Genomic DNA, 6,592 nt, shown 5'->3' with positions numbered 1-6,592 from the left:
CCTCATATTGTTGTGTTGCAGTCATTAATTTTTGGTGCTGTTTTGTCACATTTAGTGAGCAGAAATGTTTTTGGAAATTGAAAACTATGAGGTTATTTCATAAGTCTGTGGGATAAACCATTTTACAGATAACTTGGTAAAAATTAAGAGAACTGCAAACAGGAGAAATATATCATTATCTCAGCCAAAAATTAAGCTAGTAGCTTAATATATAGGCCTATTATATATATATATATATATATATATATATATATATATATATATATATATATATATATATGAGCTTTTGCCAATAGGTGGGTACCTAAATGTAGCACAGAGGGTTGATGGTAAAGTTTTTAATATTTCATTTTTACTTGAATTTTTCTATTCCTGTATAGTATATCTCCTCCTACAAAAACATGTATTTACAGACCTAGAGACAGCATGCTAAGCTGTGTAACTGGCGTTACGTAACGTCAAGTCAAATTTTTTCGGACATTACTCTGATGACATATTTTTTAAGAATTTGTACTTACAAAATTACTTTTTTAAACAGTTTTCTTATTGCTTTAATTTTCAAACATAGGCATGAAGAGCATATAAAATGGTGAGGATCAGAAAAACTAGAAATTCTGAATGCCGTTGTGTTTGCATTTGTGTCATCATAGTTATGTCCGAAAGAAATGAAAAACTTTCGATTTTCATCTCTATTTCTTTTATGAAAATTTGGGCAAACAACGATTTAGAAGATTCAGTTTGACTCGCAATGCATGTTAATGATGAAAAAAATGCCACTTTATTCACATTTTACTATGAATCTCTGCAAAATATCTAATATCTTTCAAACATAACACAAAATGAAAAAAAACCTGAAAAGTAATTGACTGAACTTAAAATTATTATAATAGTTTTCTCATTGTTTTAATTCGCAAACATAAGCATGAAGAGCATATAAAATCACAGAAAAAAGAGATTCTGAATGTCTTTGTGTTCGCATTTGTGTGTCATCATAGTATGTCCGAAAGAAATGAAAAACTTTCAATTTTCATATTTTAATTCATTTTTTGGGAAATTTTGACAAACAGATTCAGGAAATTCAGTTTGACTCATAATGCCTGCTAATGGTGAAAAAATGCCACTTAATTCACATTTTACTATGACATTAATGCAAAATACCAAATATCTTTCGAACATAACCACAATGACACATAGTCGTCATAGTGGATTAATATTTGTCTGCATTTTAGAAGATATCGTCAATTTACATCAAATTTTCCCCTCTTGTTGACATCTAGCCAAGCACGCATGGCTGCATGTAGATCTACCAATACTTGACCATTGGAATGCAGTGCGATGTTAACCATTATTTGGTTTAAATTTACGAACATAACATGTTTAGATTTAATGATGACATAAGAAAACTTAAATGGATTCATCTCATCCATCGTTATTCTTCTCGTCGTCTTGCATCGTACAATAATACGCTTTGAATGGATAGACTGGAACAATGCACGTTCCTCCACCCCTAGTACTTCTCGTTTTCTGATTGCTCCTTTCGAACATAACAAATGATGACAGAGCACGAGGTGCCGCGGAATTTCCGTTTTCTTCAAAATTACATGCGGTCACAGCCTCGGAATCAGTCTGGGCAGAGAAGAAACATTGAATGATAATATGCTCATTCCGGGGCCCCAAAATGGCAGATAGAAACAAAGTCACGGGGGGGAATCGAAGTTGCCTTGTGAAATGACTACACGAGTTATGCTCGAAAATGAAAATCTAGAAGGCTCGCAAAGAAAAAACAGCTATAGATATCATTATTCTTGATATAGCACGGCAAATTATGTAGTTATAGTAGTAAAAGTTTAAAAGGACGAGTTTCTCAGCAATTATTTCATTGTTGAACTTGACAACAGAAAAAGTACGAACTCGACGCGTCACGTTTTGTATTCTAAAAATGCATAGATTTCAGAATTAAATATAATTGTAAGATTTCTTCAGATGGCCCAACTGCTAGATCTATTTCTATGCTCCCACATCTGAAACATCATATTAAGCACCACATATACAATTTTCAAAGCTGTAGCACCATTTTTTAAGTTTTAGTAGAGGTTTTACGGTGCTCACAACTGCATAAAGTCGTATGAGCGCCAGAAGATTAGAGGTGTTACAAGAGAGTAACAAACATAAAAAGAAGGAGGAGAAATAAGGACGACAGATGTTTGATAGGAAAGAAGAAGCAAACCTCACCAGAGCTTCCGCCAACCACTCACGGCACCATTTTTATAGGAAAGGATTTTGTAAGGTACCGTATATGAAGAAAACTCCACCTATTGGCAAAGGCTCATATAAATGGTTAGTATAGACAGATCACAGTAGTTCCATATTGGCCAAGGCTCAATGAGTTAAAAGTGGTGCTGTGCAGTCATTTGGTGTTGGACTTTATGAGGACCTACTTCATGTAGCTGTGAGACCTCACTTGTTCAACAACCACCTTATATCCATCCTTCTCTTAGTGTTTTAAATTGTGGCAGGTACAGCACATAACCATGGAAGCCCCCACCCTTTTTCCAACCAGCATCTGTGATGTAGTGGTTAGGCGCTTCACTATCGCGCCTTTTCCTTGACAGTCTGCAGCTCAAGAAATTTCTGAGTTGATGCTTGCAACCGCCTAGATCTGGTCTTACAGGTCGATGTGAAAAGGAAAATTTTTGGTGTAGTGTTTTATGTACGATAAAGGGTGATAAGAATTGAATTTGTGAATATCTCAGGTGTTTCTGCTGTTAATGTTGCAAAGATATTCCAAAGAGGTGAAGTACCCATATTGCTGTGTCAAGATTTGCCAACTGTCAGGTATCATTTATGGTTGATTAGTTCATTCTTCTTTGCTTTCTCTCTATTGCTTCTGTCCATCTGCCTTGCTCTTTCCCAGCATTATGTAACTTTATTGTCATTTCAGTGTGCTTCTTTTTGCTCACTCTAAAATGTTGCTTGAAAGGTAAGGGAAAATCTAGGTGATGAACTAGTCAGCTAACTTCAGTCCTGCATGAGAGGGAATTCAGGCTGAGGATGTATTTATTTATACTGCACAGAAGTCAACCAGAGATATTGTGTTGAACTTGGACTATGAATAATATGCTTATTTATTATTGTGAGGGCTGTCATAGAACTTGAACTGCCACTGTCACTTTGACATATCATCCATGAACCAGACTGAATTAAATGTTATAATTACCAAAGAAATGAGGAAAAGTACAATGTCCTAAAGGAACATGTTTCCATACACAGATTTTCTTTATACTACTGTTACTGTCTTCTTTTGTCTGTTTGAGCTTGCACATATGCACTGTTTTGCCTAATTTGATGCCTGGTTTCCACTTTCCCTTATTATGAAAAAATATATGGTTATTGGAAGAAGACTGCTGAAAATCTGCTGTAGTCTTAGAAATTTCATTGTCTTTTATTTTTCTTATTCTTTGAGGCAAGATTTAAAAGAGGCTTATTATTCATTTTTCACACTTACAGTTATTGCCGGCTGCTGGTATCAGTGAATCCTTGCAGTTACTGCATATTTCCTTCCCCCCCACCTTGCTGTTGGTAATGGTATGTTTTTAGTTTTGATATGGACAGGAAGTCTGGTTAGATGTAATAGAAAACAAGGCCGAAGTGTAGATCTACCGGAATACTGTACTTTTGATTCACAGAGGCTGTTAATTATTCTTTCATTTGGCAAAATAGATGGGCAATGAATGAAGACTGGTAGTCACAACTAGAGGCTGAAATAAATAACTTGCCCATACTCTACTGCAGAGGAAACAGCTTCCTTAGAACCAGTGTTCTTTTCCCGACAAGGTTGCATTTTTTTTCAGATCATTTTGTAAAAAAAACAACTTTCTTATAACTTTAAAAACATACATGTCGTATTTTAGAGGATTATTTCCTTTTTGCTAGAAACCCAGGGTGTGCTCCCTTTGTAAGGACAAAAGGGTTAAATTGGGTTTTTTTTGTTTTTGGTGGGGGGGTTTTCATTACATAGATCATATGATATATAGACTGCAAATAACCTCTTAGGATTTTTCTCAGCAGTTCAAGTTGTTTTCTGAATAAGTCGATTTAACACACATTCTTTTACGAAATGTATACAGACCCGGTAACCGGGAACAAAGTCTCGAAGTATACAGACCCGGTAGGGGAACTCTTTTGTGATTTCGGAAAGTTTCAGCGCCCAGACCCGGTAGAAATCTAGTGTGTGTGTGTGTGTGTGTGTGAGAGAGAGAGATTCAAGATTCAAAATGATTTATTGATTTGAAAGGCCTTTGGCCCATACATCCACATATTTTAACATATGGTTCGGCAATTACATACATTGGTGCAGCACATTGGATGTTTAACATAAATTGGACATGCACGCCCACATACACGTATGCACGCACGCACGCACGCACGCACACACACACGCACACACGCACGTGACGCACGCACCTACACTCATACACACTCCTGCTCACACACATACTTACTTACATACATACATACATACATACATACATACATACATACATACATACATACATACACACACACACACACACACACACACACACACACACACACACATACACACATACATACATACATACATACATACATACATATATACATACATACATTCATACATACATACATACATACATACATTCATATGATCAAATAGAAATAGAACTTCCACACAGTGCTATGAATGAGGCAGCGAGAGAAATCGGGACATGTTTCACTCTGAGAAGTGAATACCATTGTCTTTTTCATACACATATACATATAAAATAGTACCCATTACAGTAGATACAGAGTTACATATGCGAGTGAATACCTTTTCCCTAGGACAGACGTGTCCGTATAACAACATAATTTAGGAATGAGATTATCTTTTTAGAATGGACTTCATCTGAACAGACTAATATGCCATTGAGCTTAGTGAGAGAGAGAGAGAGAGAGAGAGAGAGGTGCAAGCAAAATGTATGAAATGCCTCAGTTGGCAGGAGGGAACGAGAGAAAGATAGAGTGGAAAAAAGGTGGGGACAAAGAAAGACAGAGACAAACAAAGAAAAAGAAAAGGCGAGCGATACACAGAGGAGAGAGAGAGAGAGGCAGAGAAATAGATAGGGTGGCTGCTCGATTGAAATTATGACATTGTTCTTTTCTTCAAATTGCGATTCCTCCTACTCCAAAACGGAGGAAAAACGATAGTTCATCAAAAAGACATCAGCAATCTAGATCTAGGCTAGCCGCGAAACTAGATCAAAGATTTATGTCTGTCTGCCTATATCTAGAATTCTAGAGCTGTCTGCCTATATCTAGATCTAGACCTAGGCCATAGATATCTAGAAGAACCTAGGTCAACCTTGAGCCAAGAAAGAGTTCCCCTACCGGGTCTCTATACTTTGCGACTTTGTTCCCGGTTACCGGGTCTGTGTACGTTCCCGGTTACCGGGTCTGTATACACTCCCTTTCTTTTAAGGTGTATATTGGTGTCAGTGTCTGAGGCTTATGCTTAAACTAGAATACTGATAGACGGCACATTGTCCATATTTGCTATACTGCGGAGACCTGCAATGGCATGTCTTTGTTTACAGCAGTGATGATTTTCCAGATAAATCCAGTCAGCATATAGCACTTTATGAAAAATTGTCTTGATGCAAAATGTGTGAGATAATGATAACATGATCCATAAAGTTTGAGTCCCTGTGCAGGTGTTTCAACAGGATCCAAAAAGTTCGGGATCTTTTTTGTAGCTAGTTAGCATGTCTATGTACTATGTGTTTGAATTTGTTGATTAGTTGTTCCTTTTGAATGAATAATATATAATAATAATATAATTAAATGTGATCTTTGTGCCATTGTTCTTTGTTAGGCAAAAAGGATGAACAAAATGGTCTTTTTTTCTCTTGCATTGTCTTTGTGTGGGTGATTGACGGGTGCTCTGATTTAGTTTGCTCTTTCCTTCATATCAAACATCTATCATCCTTATTTTCCTCCCCTTTTTTGTGCGTGTTTGTTACTGTCTTGTAACACCTCTAATCTTTGGCACCTATATGACCTCATTGTGTTGCAAGTGCCGTAAAATGCCTACTGAAGCAAATTGTCTTGGCACCCACACATGATATCATGTATGTGTGTGACACAATACTGGATCGATCCCACCGTGACAATTTTAGTGGCATTTACAAGTACAGTCGAGCATGGATAACTCAAACACATTGGGGATTGACGTATGTTTTTGATACATCCGTAATATGCGGTTAACTTAACTGATAATGAAAGATTAAAGAGATATCAGCCAGGGAATGGCAAATTGTACGAGCTCTCCCGATTTTGAGCTTTATGCTCTCATGTTGTCCGTGCCCGGCTGTATAATGTACAAAGTACCACAGTGATGTATTTGTGTGGTTTTTTAAATTTATTTGAGGATGGGAGGTGGGGGGGGGGGGGCTTTTTTTGATGGAAGGAGTAAATTTATTTGAGGATGGGAGGTGGGGGGGGGGGGGCTCTTTTAGATGGAAGGAGTGTTGGGGGGGGGGGGGGAGAGGGAGGTGTTACTCAATTATTTTTG

The sequence above is a fragment of the Aplysia californica genome, unplaced genomic scaffold (genome assembly GCF_000002075.1).
Source record: "Aplysia californica isolate F4 #8 unplaced genomic scaffold, AplCal3.0 scaffold01231, whole genome shotgun sequence".
NCBI lineage: Eukaryota > Metazoa > Mollusca > Gastropoda > Aplysiida > Aplysiidae > Aplysia > Aplysia californica.
The sequence above is the reverse complement of the archived record's forward strand: the minus strand, read 5'-3'. Positions refer to the sequence as shown.